This window comes from Chiloscyllium punctatum, chromosome 2 (genome assembly GCF_047496795.1).
Source record: "Chiloscyllium punctatum isolate Juve2018m chromosome 2, sChiPun1.3, whole genome shotgun sequence".
Lineage (NCBI taxonomy): Eukaryota > Metazoa > Chordata > Chondrichthyes > Orectolobiformes > Hemiscylliidae > Chiloscyllium > Chiloscyllium punctatum.
Window position 1 is genome coordinate 14,781,312 of NC_092740.1, and position 16,793 is coordinate 14,798,104.

Genomic DNA, 16,793 nt, shown 5'->3' on the forward strand with positions numbered 1-16,793 from the left:
TGTGTGTGTGTGTGTGTGTAGATGTACACACAGGTCAATATGTGAGTGTACATGTACACACAGGTCTGTTTGTGTGTGTGTAGATGTGCACCCAGGGCAGTGTGAGTGCAAATGTACACACAGTGGTGAGCAGTATGAGTGCATATATTGACGATGTTGTAAGTCTTTGCCTAATCTGACAGCTTTACCGTCATTTTATTTGGAGAAAGTGAGGACTGCAGTGCTGGAGAGCTGAGTGAGAAAGCGGTGCTGGAAAAGCACAGGCGGTCAGGCAGCATCCCAGGAGCAGGAGAGTCGACGTTTCGAACGCAAACTCTTCATTTTATTTCCAAACTTTTTGAAATCAATTCAAATTCACCAAACTACGAGGCGCGACGTGAACACACGTTTGCTGCGGAGAGAGTTGAGGAGTGTTATCGATGATCCTCACTTGGCAGCTTGTCTCAGTGACCAGCATCCCCCCTCCCCCTGGGTTCCGGGGCTGCTCTCGGCCAGACTCAGTGCCCAGCCCCAGTGGTCTGTTGGACATCTCTCCAGGGTTAATTCGGGGGCAGCACTTATGCAACACTTGCATTATTCTACCAGGTGGCTGACAAGGCGGCAGTGAGCATTTTGTTTTGAAAGCATAAAGTTCAGCTCCTTCAAAGGAACTGAGTCAGCGGATTCAGTTGAGGAAGTTGAGCGAGAGAGAGAGAGAGAGAGAAAGCAGTGTTTGGTCAGAGAGAGTCCACAGAGAGCGAGTGGGACAGTTCACATTCCGGGCTGAAAGATCGGGCAGCTCCCCTTCCAGCTGGCCACTCTCATGGAAGCTTCGCTCAGGTACAGTATCATCGCCAGTGTCCTTTGTAATTAAAGAGAAGTCGAGACAAGTAGAGTTGAACTCTCAGGAGAGAGGGAGAGATGTTTTAGAAATTCGGAGGCTGATAGGTTGAGTTTTTGACTACGCCTCCAGATGTAGTGAAAATAGCATTTGTCCCGGACATGAGTGGGACTGTGACCTGTCCCCAGGATTTATTCAGCGAGGTGACAGTCTGTTTGCTGAATGATGTGGAGATGAAAATTAAATAGGGCGACAGGGAGTTCAGGAACAGAAAACAAACATCAATATTTACAAGTCGTAAATTATTTAAAGAAGCTAAGAATTTGATGGCCATTCGACCCAACTCCCGTGCACTAGGTTGGGAAATTTAACTGTAATTTGTTTATTTTTTAAAATGAAATCCAGAAAAGTCTGGAAGCGCTGAGGATCTGTGGAGTGAGACTGGGACAGGCTCATGTTGCTGTTGAGGATCCTTCATTCACTGATGGGATGTGGGTGTCGCTGACTGGGCCAGCATTTATTGTCCATCCCTAGTTGCCCCTTGAGAAGGTGGGGGTGAGCTGCCTTCTTGAAACACTGCAGTCCACCTGCTGTGGGTTGTACCACAATGCCATTAGGGAGGGAACTCCAGGATTTTGACCCACTGATGGAACTGTCATATATTTCCGAGTCAGGGTGGTGGTTGGCTTGGAGGGGAACTTGCATGTATCTGCTGCCCTTGTGATTCTAGATGGGAGCGGTAGCGGGTTTGGAAGGTGCTGTCAGATGATTCTTGGTGAATTTCTGCAGTGCATCTTGTAGCTAGTACACACTGCTGCTACTGAGTGCCAGTGGCGGAGGGAGTAAGTGTTTGTGGATGTGATGACAATCAAGCGGCTGCTTTGTCCTGGATGGTGTCAAGCTTCTCGAGTGTTGTTGGAGCTGCACCCATCCTGGTAAGTGGGGAGTATTCCATTACACTCCTGACATGTGCCTTGTAGATGGAGGACAGGCTTTGAGGAGGCATGAGGTGAGTTACACGCTGCAGGTTTCTTAATCTCTGACCTGCTCTCGTAACCACTGTTTAGATGGTGAGCCCAGCTGAGTTTCTGGTCAATGGTAACTGCCAGGATGCTGATAGTCGGGGATTCAGTGATGTTAATGTAATCAAATGTCAAAGGGCAGTGATTAGATTGTCTATTATTGGAGATGATCATAACCTGGCATTTGTGTGGCACAAATATTATTTGTCACTTGTCAGCTCAAGCCTAGATATTGTCCAGATCTTGTTGCATTTGAACATGGACTGCTTCAGTATCTGATGAGTCATGAATGGTGCTGAACATTGTGTAGTCTTCAGCAAATACTCTCACTTTGCGACCTTATTTAATTTTAATTCACTTGTGGGACATGGGCATCACTGGCTGGGCCAGCATTACATTGCCCATCCCTAGTTGCGCTTGAAAAGGTGGTGGTGAGCTTTTTGAACCACAGCAGTCCACACACTGAAGGTTGATCCAACAATGTCATTAGGGAAGGAATTCCAGGATTGTGACCCAGTGACAGTGAAGAAATGGCAAGTCAGGATGATGAGTGGCTTGGAGGGAACTTGCAGGTGGTAGAGTTCCCATCTATCTGCTGCCTTTTTCCTTCTAGGTGGAAGTGGTCACAAGTTTAGAAGGTGTTGTCTATCTTTGGAGAATAGGTCATTTATGAATCAACTGAAGATTGTTGGGCCTAGGACATGACCCTGATGAACTCCTGCAGAAATGTCTTGGAGCTGAGAAGACTGACCACTAACAACCATGACCTTCCTCCTATGTGCGTAAGACTCTAACCAGCATAGTTTGCCCCCGATACCCATCGATTCAAGTTCTGTTAGGGCTCCTTGATGCCACACTCGGCCGAATGCAGCCTTGATGTAACTCTCACCTTTTGTCCATGTTAGAACCAAGGCTGTAATGAGGTCAGGAGCTAGGTGGTCCAAGCAGAACCCAAACTGGGTTTCACTGAGCTGCTCATTGCTGAGCAGGTACTGCATGATAGTGCTGTTGATGACAACTTCCGTCACTTTACTGACGATCTTGTTTACGACGGGGGTGTCTGATGGTAATTGGCCACGTTGGATTAAGAGTCATAGATTCATACAACACTGAAACAGACCCTTTGGTCCAACTCATTCAGACTGATAAGACATCCCAATCTGACCTAGGCCCATTTGCCAGCATTTGGTCCATACACCCATTCATATTCATAGACTCATCCAGGTGGCTTTTAAATGTTGTAATTTCACCACTTCCTCAGGCAGTTCGTTCTATACATGCATCAACGTCTGTGTGAAAAAGTTATTTCTCCAGTCCTTTTTAAATTTCCCCTCTCACCTTCGACCTGTGTCCTCTAGTTTTGGATTTCCCACTCCAGAAAAGAGATCTTGGATTTGATTTGATTCAACTTATTGTTATCACCTGCAACTAAGTACAGTGAAAAGTTCTGTTTTGAGTGCAGTACAGGCAGTTCATAACAATCAAGGACATACAGGTCATAGGGTGATTGAACTGAGCAAGGCAGAGTTACATCTGATCAGAAGGTGTACAATGACAAGATCAACATTATGTTTGAAATTTGAGAGGTCCATTCAGCAGTCTGATAACAACAGGGAAGAAGCTATTCTTGGACCTGTTGGTACATATGTTTAACCTTTTGTGTTTTTTGCCTGATGGAAGAGGTTGGAAGAGATTACGACCAGGGTTGGAGGGGTCTTGATAACATTGGCTGCTTTTCAGCAGCAATGGGGAAGTGTACATGAAGTCAATGGATGGGAGGTTGGCTTGTGTGATGGTCTGGGCTGTGTTCACAACTTTCTGTAGTTTCTTACAGTCCTGGGCAGAGCAGTTGCCATAGCAAGTAGTCATGTATCCGATGGCGCATCTGTTAAAATTGGTGACGATCATTGTGGACATGCTGAACCTCATTGAGTCATAGAGGAGTACAGCATGGAAACAGACCCTTTGGGTCAACTCATTCATGCCGATCAGATATCCAATTCCAATCTAGTTCCATTTGCCAGCACTTGGCCTATATCCCTCTAAACCCTTCCTATTCATATACCCATCCAGATGCCTTTTAAATGCTGCAATTGTACCAGCCTCCACCACTTCCTCTGGCAGCTCATTCCATACGTGTAGCACCCTCTGCGTGAAAAAGTTGCCCCTTAGGTCTCTTTTATAGCTTCCCCCTCTCACCATAAACCTATGCCCTCTAGTTCTGGACTCCTTGATGCCAGGGAAAAGACTTTGTCTATTTATCCTATCCATACCCCTCATAATTTTATAAACCTCTATAAGGTCACCCCTCAGCCTCCAATACTCCAGGGAAAACAGCCGCAGCCTATTCAGCCTTTTCCTATAACTCAAATCCTCCAACCCTGGCAACATCCTTGTAAATCTTTTCTGAACCCTTTCAAGTTTCACAATATCCTTCTGATAGGAAGAAGACCAGAATTGCACACAATATTCCAAAAGTGGCCTAACCAATGTCCTGTACAGCCGCAACATGATCTCCCAACTCCGATACTCAATGCTCAATAAAGGAAAGCATAGTAAACACTTTCTTCATTATCCTATCTACCTGCGACTCCACTTTCAAGAAACTATGAACCAAGGTCTCTTTGTTCAGCAACACTCCCCAAGACCTTACCATTAAGTGTATAAGTCCTGCTCTGGTTTTCTTTCCCAAAATGCAGCACCTCACATTTATCTGAATTAAACTCCATCTGCCACTCCTCAGCCCATTGACCCATCTGATCAAGATCCCATTGTAATCTGAGGTAACCTTCTTTGCTGTGCACTACACCTCCAATTTTGGTGTCACCTGCAAACCTACTAACTATACCTCTTATGTTCACATCCAAATCATTTATATAAATGTTGAAAAGTAGTGGACCCAGCACTGATCCTTGTGGCACACCACTGGTCACAGGCCTCCAACCGGAAAACAACCCTCCACCACCACCCTCCACCACCTTTGAGCCAGTTCTGTATCAAAATACTAGTTCTCCCTGTATTCCATGAGATTTAACCTTGCTAACCAGTGTCCCATGGGAAACCTTGTTGAAAGCCTTACTGAAGTCCATATAGATCACGTCCACTACTCTTCCCTCATCGATCCTCATTCCTTAGCCTCCTGATGATGAAGAACCATTGTTGTGCCTTTTTGACCATCACATCTACATGAGTGGTCCAGGACAGATTGTTAGTTATTGTCATTCCCAGGAACTTATACAGTCATAGAGTAGAGAGATGTACAGCATGGAAACAGAACCTTCGGTCCAATTCTTCCATGCTGATCAGATATCCCAAATAAAACTCATCTCATTTGCTAACATTTGGCCCATATCCCTCTAAACCCTTACTGTTCATATACCGATCCAGATGCTTTTTAAATATTGTAATTGTAGCAGCCTCTATCCCTTCCTCTGGCAGTTCATTCCATACATGTACCACCCTTTGCATGTAAAAGATACCCTTTCATTGCCTTCAAAATCTTACCCCTCTCATCTTAAACCTATGCCCTCTAGTTTTGGTCTACCCCATCCAGGGGAAAATACCTTGTCTATTTACCCTATCCATGCCTCTCATGATTCTATAAGGTCACCCCTCCATTTCTGATGCTCCAGAAAACATAGCCCCAGCCTATTTAGCTTCTATGTATTGCTCAAATCCTCCCACTGTGACAAATTCTTGTAAATCTTTTCTGAACCCTTTCAATTTTCACATCCTTCCCAAAGCAGGGAGACCAGTTGACGTTCTTGACTATCTCCATTGGTGTCGATAAGGGCTATTCAGCTCATGATTTTATAAATCTATATAAGGTTTCTTCAATCTCTGATGCTCCAGGGAAAAGAGCCCCAGCCTATTCAGCCTGTCCTTGTAGCTCGATCCCTCCAGTCCTGGCAACGTCCTTGTAAATCTTTTCTGCTCCCTTTCAAGTTTCACAGCATCTTTCCTATTAAAGGGTGACCAGAATATATGCAGTATTCCAAGCATGGCCTCACTAATGCCCTGTACAGCCTCAACATGACCTCCCAATTTCTATACTCAATGCACTGAACAATAAAGGTAAGTCTTCTTCACCATCGTGTTTACCTATGACTCCACTTTCAAGGAACTATGCACCTGCACCCTTCGGTCTCTTTTTTGGAAACACTCCCCAGGGCTCTACCATTAACTGTAGAAATCCTGCCCTGGTCTGTCTTGTCAAAATGCAACACCTCACATTTATCTAAGTTAAACTCCATCTGCCATTCTTCAGCCCACTGACCCATCTGATCAAGGTCCCGTGGTACTTTGATATAATCTTCTTCATTGTCCACTGCACTGCCTATTTTGGTGTCATCTACAATTTTCCCAACCATACATCCTATATTCATATCCAAATCATTTGTATAAGTGATGAAAAGCAGTAGACTTAGCACTGATCCTTGTGGCACACCACTGGTCATAGGCCTCCAGTCCAAATAACAATCGTCCACTGATTCCTATCTTCAAGCCTTTTGTATCTAATCTCCTAGTTCCCTCAGGATTCCATGTGATCTAATGTTAATAATCATACTACTATGCGGAACCGTGTAAAGCTTTGCTGAAGTCCATACAGACGTCTGCCACTCTGCCTTAATCAGCTTCTTTGTCACCTCTTCAAAAAGCTGAGATATGATTTCCCATGCACAAAGCCACGCTGGCTATTCCTAATCAGTCCTTGTGTTTTCAAATGCATGTAAATCCTGTCCCTCAGAATCCCCTCCAACAACCAATGTAAGGCTCACTGGTCTGTAGTTCCCTGACCTTTCCTTACAACCTTTTTTTAAATAAATGGCACTGCATTAGCTAACGTTCAGTCTACTGGCACCTTACAACTGGTTATCAGTCAAACAAATATCTCAGCAAAGAGCCCAGCAATTTATTCCCTTGCTTTCCACAGTCCTGGAAAACAAAAGTTCTGATCAGGGCCGGGAATTTATCTACCTTTATGCATTTTAAGATCTCCAGCACCTCTTCTTCTGTAATATGAACTCTTTTCAAGACATCAATATTTATTTCCCTAAGTTCCCTGTCTAAATACTGAGTACAGGACAGACCTGGGCAATTTGCCACATTATTGGATCGATGCCAGTATTGCAATGGTACGGGAGCAGCTTGGTTAGGGGAGCAGCAAGTTCTGGGTCACAGGTCTTCAGTACTATTGCTGATATATTGTCAGGGCATGTAGGGTTTGCAATATCCAATGTCTCCAACTGCTTCTTGATATTACATGGAGTGAATCGAATTGGCTGAAGACTGGTATCAGTATCTCTGGGGACCACTGGAGGAGGCTGAGATGAATCATCCACACGGCTCTTCTGACTAACGATTGGTGTGAATCCTTCAGCATTATCCTTTGCACTGATGTGCTGGGCTCTTCCAGCACTGAAGATGGGGATATTTGTAGAACCTCCGCCTCGATTGAGTTGTTTATTTGTCCACCACCATTTCCGATTAGATGTGACAGGACTGCAGAGCTTTCATGTAATTCATTGGTTATGGGGTCATCTCATTCAATCACCTGCTGCTTCTACTGTTTGGCACACAAGAAGCTGTTTGGTAGCTTCATCAAATTGACACCTCATCTTCAGGATACCTGTTGCTGCTCCTGGCATGCCCTCCTGCAATCTCTATTGAACCAGGGTTGATCCCCTGGTGTGATGGTAATGGTTGAGTCAAGGATATGCCAGGCCATGAGGTTACATAATGCGCTGAAGTATAATTCTGCTGCTGCTCATGATTCACAATGCTTCATGGATGCCCAGTCTTGAGGTGTTAGATCTGTTTGAAGTTTGTCCCATTTAGCACGGTGATATTACCACACAACACGATGGAGGGAATTCTCAATGTGAAGACAGGACTTTCTCTCTACAAGGACTGTGTGTTGGTCACTTCTACTGATATTGCCATGGACAGATCTGCAGCTGGCAGATTGATAAGGATGAGATCAAGTATGTTTTTCCCTCTTGCTCTTTCCCTCACCTCCTGCTGCAGACCCAGTTTAGCAGCTACATCCTTTAGAATCCAACCAGCCCAATCACTAGTGTTGCTGATAAGCCACTGTTTGTGGTGGACTTTGAATTCCCCTACCCAGAGTACATTTTTCACCTGTGCCATCCTCAGCGCTTCCTCCAAATGTTAGACAACGTGGAGGAGTACCAATGCATCCACAGAAGGAAGGCTGTAGATGGTAACCAGGAGGTTTTCTTTTTTAACTGAAGCCATGAGACTTCATGGGATCCAGAGTCAATGTTGAGGACTCCCATGGCAACTCCTTCCCAACTGCACATTATTATGCCGGTGGGACGGACATATTCAGGGATGCTGGCGGTTTCTGAGACATTGTGCGGTATGATTCCATGAGTGTGACTATGTCAGGCTGTTGCTTAACTAGTTTATGAGACAGCTCTCCCAATTTTAACACTAGGACCCAGATGTTAATGAGGCGGACTTCGCAACTTCAATAGGGCTGTTTTTAACCGTTGTCTTTTCTGGTGCCGAGGACGATGCCAGGTAGTCATCCGGTTTCATTTCTTTGAGACTTCAGAGTAATTATTACAACTGAATGGCTTGCTTGACCATTTCAAAGGTCAACTGAGAATCAACCACATTGCTGTGGGGTCTGGCGCCACATGAAGACCAGACTAGGTGAGGATGCCCCTGAAGGATATTAGTGAACCAGATGGGTTTTCCTGACAATTGACAGTGGTTTCATGGCTATCAACAGATTCTTAATTCCAGATGTTCTTTCTTGAATTCACATTCCATCATCTGCCGTGGCGGGATTCAAACCCGGGTCTTCAGAGCATTAGCCAAGTTTCTGTCTTTATTGTCAAGCAATGATACCATTAACCGTCGCCTCCTTCCATGTTGCAATCTTGATGAATGTTTCCAGCTATTTTTGTGGTTTTATTCCACATTTCTGGAAAATGATATTTACACAAAATCAGGACTTTACTCCCTAAACTTTTCCTCTCTTTGAAATTTCATCTGGTAACCTGTCTTGAATGATAAAGCCAGGAATTGGGAAATGGAATGTTAGCAGTCTTTGTTAGACATTTCGAGGATTAACATGGGGCTGTTTTCCTATACTTGCACAGAACTGTCAGGAGAGACTGTACCTAAGGTATTGCAGTCAGTTTTGAACATCTTACTTGCATTTCTAATTAACCTGTTCAAACACACCGCAGGATCAGGTGGAACTTGAGGTAGGGGCACTACATTGTGCCAAAAGGCTCCTCTTAAGGAGAGATCTACTTGCATTGGAGAGAATGCAGAAGAGATGCACTCAGCTGATCCTGGGATGGAGGGATTGTCTTAAGAGGAAGGTTTGAGCAGGCTAAGCCTGTATCCATTGGAGATTTGAATAATGAGAGTAAATCTGTGAATGGACAGAAAGATGAATGAATGGGTTAGATCAAGAGTAGAAGTTCTGGATTTCTAGGTCTAGTTAGAGAGAGGAAATAGTCAAGTACAGACAATGGCAACTGAAGACATGACAGCCTTCTGTACAGCACCCACAGATCATCAGTATTTCCAATAATTTATATTATTGTTAGCTTTCTTCATCAAGACTTAAACTTTTCAATTCTTTGTAAAGGGACAATATTTGACAGAATTTCTTACATTGATTAGTGGTATAGAAAAACTTCCAATTCCGTGGTGTTTTTCAAAACTTAAGGCTGTTCCAAAGTAGGTAATGAACTCCTTTTTACCTGTAGTTTCACAAATACACAATTCCCAGATCCCTGCATCCCATCTACTGTAATTCTGGCCTCTTGAATACTCTCTGATTTGAATTACTATTAATGGCCTTAATCTATCCAAGTGCTAAACTCTGGAATTCCCACTTCTCTCTCCCTTTTTAAGATGCTCTTTAAAAATCTACCTCTTTGATTAAATGGTGGTTGTCTAATCTAATATCATCTTATCAGGTCCTTCCTGGAAAGTACCTTGGAATGTTTCCTGACATAAAAGGTGCTATTTAAATCTGAGTTCCTGATGTTGTTGGGATGTTGGAAGTGAAGCAGCCAATAAACACACAGCAAGCAACCGCAAAATGGAAGGAGCTAATTTGCTTTAATGATGTCAGTTGAGGGATGACTGTTGCTAAGAATGTCAGGAAGAAAGAAATCCCCTGCTCTTTAATAGGACTTTGATACACGCTGGACTGCATTGTCTATCTGAATTTTTTATTCAACTTTTTGGAAGTTGATTTGAAATCATGCCTCCAAGGTTAATATCAACAAGGGTTAACAACTATCTAAGTGATATGTGCTATGGTGTTGACAAAATAAATTAATCTAGCAGTTCGGAAAATACAGATAACAAAAAACAAATAATTGTTTTTATTTCCAAGTTACACCACTGATCTATCTTAACCATATGACCAAGTTTTATTTTTAATTTTATTAGTTCACGGGAAATGGGTGTTTTTTTTTGGATTAGATTAGATTACTTACAGTGTGGAAACAGGCCCTTCGGCCCAACGAGTCCACACCAACCCACTGAAGCACAACCCACCTGGACCCATTCCCCAAATACTACAGGCAATTTAGCAGGGCCAATTCAGCTAACCTACACATTGCTAGACATTTATTGCACATCAGTAAATGTCCTTGCTGTTTCTTCAACTGACACACTCCATTTGATGTCGGCACACCCATAGTGTCAGGATTTTGACCCAGTGACTGTGAAGATATGGTGACATATTTCCAGTTCAGAATAGAATACGGTTTGGAGGAGAATCTGCTTGTGGAGGTGTTCCCCTGCACCTACTACTCCTGTCCTTCTAGGTGGTAGAATTTATGGGTTTGACTGGGATGATTTGTCTTCAACAGTCCTAACCAACCCCCCTTGTTCTTCATGCCAATGGAGAGTTTCTTTGATTCCCATGACTTCAATTTTACAACATACTGCACTTGGTCATATGCTGCCTTGATATCATGGGCAGTCCCTCTCATTTCAACACTGGAATCAGTGTTTATTGGCTGCTTCACTTCCAACATCCCAACAACATCAGGAACTCAGATTTAAATAGCACCTTTTATGTCAGGAAACATTCCAAGGTACTTTCCAGGAAGGACCTGATAAGATGATATTAGATTAGACAACCACCATTTAATCAAAGAGGTAGATTTTTAAAGAGCGCCTTAAAAAGGGAGAGAGAAGTGGGAATTCCAGAGTTTAGCACTTGGATAGATTAATAGTAATTCAAATCAGAGAGTATTCAAGAGGCCAGAATTACAGTAGATGGGATGCAGGGATCTGGGAATTGTGCTTTTGTCTAATTTAAAACAGAAGCTGTAATAAACTCTGAAGCAGAAGTAGAACAACAATGACAGGGGTTTCTGGTTGTAATTGAGGACATAGTGCAGAAATTCATCCCAAAGAAAAGAAAGATTATCCGGGGTGGGGGGAATTAGACAGCCATGGCTGACAAAGAAAGTCAGAAAATGTATCAAAAAAAGAGAGAGATCCTATAAAGTGGCCAAGAGCACTGGGAAATCAGAAGATTGGGAAGACTACAAAAACAGAGGATAACAAAGAGAGAAATAAGGACGGAGAGGATCAAACATGAAGATAGGCTAGCCAGTAATATTAGAAATGATAGTAAAAGTTTCTTTCAATACATAAGAAACAAATGAGAGACAAAAGTAGACATTGGGCTGCTCCAAATTAACACAGGAGGCTAGTGCTTGGAGATAAGGAAATAACTGAAGAACTTAATAAGTACTTTGTGTCAGTCTTCACAGTCAAAGACAATTAAGGAGAGTCAGGGGGCAGAGTTGAGTATGGTAGTCATTACAAAAGAGAAAGTGGCCTAGATGGGCTACATTCTAGAGTTCTGAGGCTGAGGAAATAGCGGAGATGTTGCTTGTGATCTTTCAAAAGTCACTGGAGTCAGGGAAAGTCCCAGATTATTGGAAAATCGCTGTTGTAACCCTCTTTTTCAAGAAAGGAACAAGACAAAAGATGGAAAATTATAGGCCGATTAGCCTAACCTAGGTTTTTGGTAAAATTCTAGAATCCATCGTTAAGGATGAGATTTCTAAATTCTTGAAAGTGCAGGGTCAGATTAGAAAAAGTCAGCATGGATTTAGTAAGGAGAGGTCGTGCCTGACAAACCTGTTGGAATTCTTTGAAGAGGTAACAAGTAGGTTAGACCAGGGAAACCCAGTCGATGTTATCTATCTAGATTCCAAAGGCCTTTGATAAGGTGCCTAATGGGAGGCTGCTGAATAAGGTGAGGGCCCATGGTCTTTGAGGTGAGCTCATGGATTGAGGATTGGCTGTCTGATAGAAGTCAGAGAGTGGGATAAAAGGTTTTTTTCTCAGAATGGCAGCCAGTGACAAGTGGTGTCTCGCAGGTTCAGTGTTGAGGCCGCAGCTGTTCCCTTTATATATTAATGATCTGGATGAAGGGAGTGGGGGCATTCTGGCGAAGTTTGCCGATGATACGAAGTTAGGTGGACAAGCAGGTAATACTGAGGAGGTGGGGAGGCTGCAGAAAGATTGAGACAGTTTAGGGGAGTGGTTCAGGAAATGGCTGATGAAAGTCAATGCAAGCAAATGCGAGGTCTTACACTTTGGAAAAATAAATACAGGCATGGACTATTTTCTAAACCGTGAGAAAATTCCTAAAGCCAAAGTACAAAGGGATCTGGGAGTGCTAGTCCAGGATTCTCTCAAGGTTAACTTGCAGGTTGAGTCTGTGATTAAGAAAGCAAATGTAATGTTGTTATTTATCTCAAGAAGGTTGGAATGTAAAAGCAGCGATGTGCTTCTGAGACTTTATAAAACTCTAGTTAGGCCCCATTTGGAGTACTGTATCCAGTTTTGGGCCCCACACCTCAGGAAGGACATACTGGCACTGGAGCGTATCCAGCGGAGATTCACATGGACGATCCCTGGAATTAGATTACTTACAGTGTGGAAACAGGCCCATTGGCCAACAAGTCTACACAGACTCTCCAAAGAGCAACCCACCCAGACCCATTCCCCAACACCTAACACTACGAGCAATTTCCCATTGACAATTCACCTAACCTGCACATTTTTGGACTGTGGGAGGAAACTGGAGTACCCGGAGGAAACCCACACAGACACAGGGAGAATGTGCAAACTCCACACAGACTGTTGCCTGAGGTGGGAATTGAACCCGGGTCCCTAGCACTGTGAGGCTGCAGTGCTAACCACCGTGCCACCCACTGCGCTGCCCATGTGGTAGGCCTAACATACGATGAACGGCTGAGGATCCTGGGATTGTATTCATTAGAGTTTAGAAGGTTGAGAGAAGATCTAATAAAAACTTACAAGATAATGCATGGCTTAGAAAGAGTGGACACTGGGAATTTGTTTCCATTAGGCAGGGAGACTAGGAGACTTAGAATTAGAGGGGGTCAATTTAGAATGGAAATGAGGAGACATTTCTTCAGCCAAGGAGTGGTGGGCCTGTGGAATTCACTGCCACGGAACGGAGTGGAGGCTGGGACGTTAAATATCTTAAAGGTAGAGATTGACAAATTCTGGATTTCACAAGAAATTAAGGACTACGGGGTGAGTGTAGGTAAGTGGAGTTGAAATGCCCAAATGCCATGATTAAATGGTGGAGTGGACTCGATGAGCCAAATGGCCTTACTTCCACTCCTATGTCTTATGGTGTAAGTTAAACTGAACATCAGTAAGCAGATTATCACTGAGTAAATGCTGCATCATATTATTAATGACAGTTTTCACCAGTTTGCTGATGATTGAGAGTAGTCTGATGGAGCAGGAACTGGCCAGATTGGATTTGTGTTGTTTTTATTTGTACGCAGGACATACCTGGGAAATTTTCCACATTGTCAGGTAGGTGTCAGTGTGGTGGGTATACTGAACCAGCATTTATTGCTCCAGACTAGTTCTGGAGTACATGCCTTCAGAGCTACAGCTGAGATGTTGTCTGGGCTTGGGTCTTGAATTATATACAGTGCTAAAGATACTTTCCTGATATCACATCAGGAGTGAATTGATGGCCAAAGATTGTCATCTACAAAGCCAGGCAATGAAGGGAGAGGCTGAGAGAAATCTTCCATTTGGTAACTCTTGTTGAAGTTGGCTTCAAATACTTCAGCTGTTTCTTTTGCATCCATGCTGGGCTTTTCCTTCATTAAGGAGAAGGATATTCATAAATTCACATCCAATTAATTGTTGAATTGTCCACACCATTTAAAACTGTGTTTTTTATTCATTCAGTAGTGTGGGAGGAGGGCGTTCCTAACTGGACCAACATTTATTGCTCATCTCTAGTTGCCCCAAAAAAGTGCCATCTTCAACCACTACTGTCCGTGTCCTGAAGGTACACCCACTATGTCCTGAGGAAAGGAACTCCTCAGGACATTTTTTATTAGTGTTTGGTTTAACACACACATGAAGGTATTGAGTGAGACAGAAAAGACTATTTAACTGTTATCAATCATATTCTTGGTCTGAGGTCCCCATTTCTCTGAGTATTTTAAAGACACTGATTAGATCACCGCTGGAATTCAAGTCAGGTTAATGTGATCTGTTCCTAAGGAACTTTCCAAGTCTCAGTCTGGTACCACAGTGCTGTGGCTGGGAAAAGCAATGGGGATAAAACTGTAGGTTGACCTTCCCTGGGCCAGCTGAATGGCCTATCTTGAGGTGAAAGGTATTCTCCAGAAGCCTTTTTTGGGATTTCATTGATGAGACAGTGTTGGAGGTGGGTGAGTTGCTAGTTTATGAGATAGTGTGGAGTGATGTAATGAGAACAGAATTAAACTCCTCATCTGTGCTCCTCCAGGAGGTAGGCTCCCTCACCTGGAGCTCAGTTTCACAGGGAGGGGTAGTGATAGTAGGCAAAGAAAGATCTGATTCTGAGGTGAAATACTGCAGTTTCCTCTCTTTCTTGGATTCATTTTTCTTTTGCTTGTTCATTCATTCTTTTGTTCAGTCACAACATCCATGCATTGCTTCCTCTGCAGTGTATTTACATGTTGTGGTGAACTTTTTAATACATCAATGGAAATTGGGGGATTTGTAACTTCTTTGAAGTTGACATTACTGGTCAAAACATTGAATAAATGTTTAATATCATTTTTGGTTCAGCAACTCCTCTCTGAATGGTCAAGCAGTTTTGTTCTGTTACACTGTGGTTTTGCCCCTCAGAGGTGTCAGATCTCTATACAGTCATGTCTACAGTTTCCGTTGAACCTGAGCCATTTTAGTCCATGTTTTAAGTTGAGATGGTAACATTTGATCATGAACAAAGAGTTCTCCACAGTGCGTGGTCAACTTTCAACCATCTATGAACATCATCTAAAAAATACAATCTAACTTATGGCATACTCTCCCATTGATTCTGATATCACACCGTGATAGATTGTGGAGAGGTTGTTTCCTCAAGTCAGAGAATCTAGAATGAGGATTGCTGTTCAAAAATCTTTGGTCACTTGTTCAAAACAGAATGAGGTGAAACCTTCTCTCTGAGGGTCAAGAATCTTTGGAATTTGCTTTCTGAAAAAATAGTGGAAGCAGAGTTCTTGGATATTTTCAATGGACTGAAAGCTTAAAAGGAGTAGGTGAGAATTTGCATTTGGCATTATAATCAGATCAGTCTTCATCTCAAAGAGTAGTGGTGGAGGCTTGAGAGGCTGAATAGCTTACTCCTTATGTTTATGCAGCACAGAAGCTGGCCATTCATACCATCCTGTTAATGTCAGCTCTTTAAAAGAGCTATCTGAAAAATTCATTCCCCTTCACTTTTTCTCCATGATAATGCAAATTCCTGCCAATTGTAAAATAGCAATTAAAATTCAATTAGCTTTTGATCTATGTAGATTTATTTTGGAAAGTTCTTTCTACATTTTCCTAAACAAAGCTTTCCAAGTAATTCATAGCATCCTAGAAATTCATAGCACAGAAAGAATGTGTTTTTGAAAGAAAAGAGTTGTGTAAGATTAGGTTAGATTACCTACAATGTAGAAACAGGCCCTTCGGCCCAACAAGTCCACACCGACCCTCCGAAGAGCAACCCACCCACTCCTATTCCCCTACACCTGACACTATGAGCAATTTAGCATGGCCAATTCACCTAACCTGCACATCTTTGTGACTGTGGGAGGAAACCGGAGCAAACCCACACAGACACAGGGAGAATGTGCAAACTCCACACAGACAGTTGTCCGAGGCAGGAATTGAACCCAAGTCTCTGGCGCTGTGAGGCAGCAGTGCTAACGACTGAGCCACCATGCCACCCTACTGCGCCACCGTGTGTGCTGGAGTAACTCACCAATGCTCCTGAGACAGCACATTCCAAACTAGACACCCCCTACCAGCTAGAAAGACAAGGACAACAGATATGTGGGAATACCATCACCACCTGCAAGATCCCCTCCAGGTCACTCACCTTCCTGACTTGGAAATATATTGCTGTTCCTTCAGTGTTGCTGAAAATCCTGGAATTCCCTCCCTAACAACATTGAGTGCATCTACATTAAATGGACTGCAGTAACACAAGAAAGCAGCTCAACACCACCTTCTGGGGATGGGCCGTAAATCTCAGAATTGTACGGTATGGAAGAGGCCATTCAGCCCATCAAGTCTGCACTATTAGAGTGAGAAGAAAAGATCTTTATGTGAGCTGTTGCAGTACTTGCAGGAATTGAATGGAGGACGTAAGTAACTGGATGCAACACAACAAATTGAAGTAAAGATAATACAGCAGGAAGCACAAAGTGCTAACTTTAGAAATATCCTATTGTATTCAGAATGAAATAGCCACTATACTTATTTGTCAGACTGTACAAGTATTTGTATTGCAAATATACTTGATTTAAAAAATGTCTGTCTCCAAATAAAGGTTGGTGTTTAATTCATTCAAAAATAAATGCACTTTAATAACTTTCACAGGTTCA

At 43.0% G+C, this 16,793-nt stretch overlaps 1 protein-coding gene across 1 annotated transcript in view; it reads left to right on the forward strand.

Moving 5' to 3' along the window:
• Positions 1 to 802: 802 nt before the first annotated feature.
• Positions 803 to 16,793, forward strand: part of LOC140494599 (SH3 domain-binding protein 2-like) — a 140,213-nt gene continuing 124,222 nt past the window's right edge. Inside the window, exon 1 of the mRNA XM_072593961.1 lies at positions 803 to 819. The gene's annotated coding sequence lies outside the window, so the exon portion shown is untranslated. The remainder of the gene's footprint in view (positions 820 to 16,793) is intronic.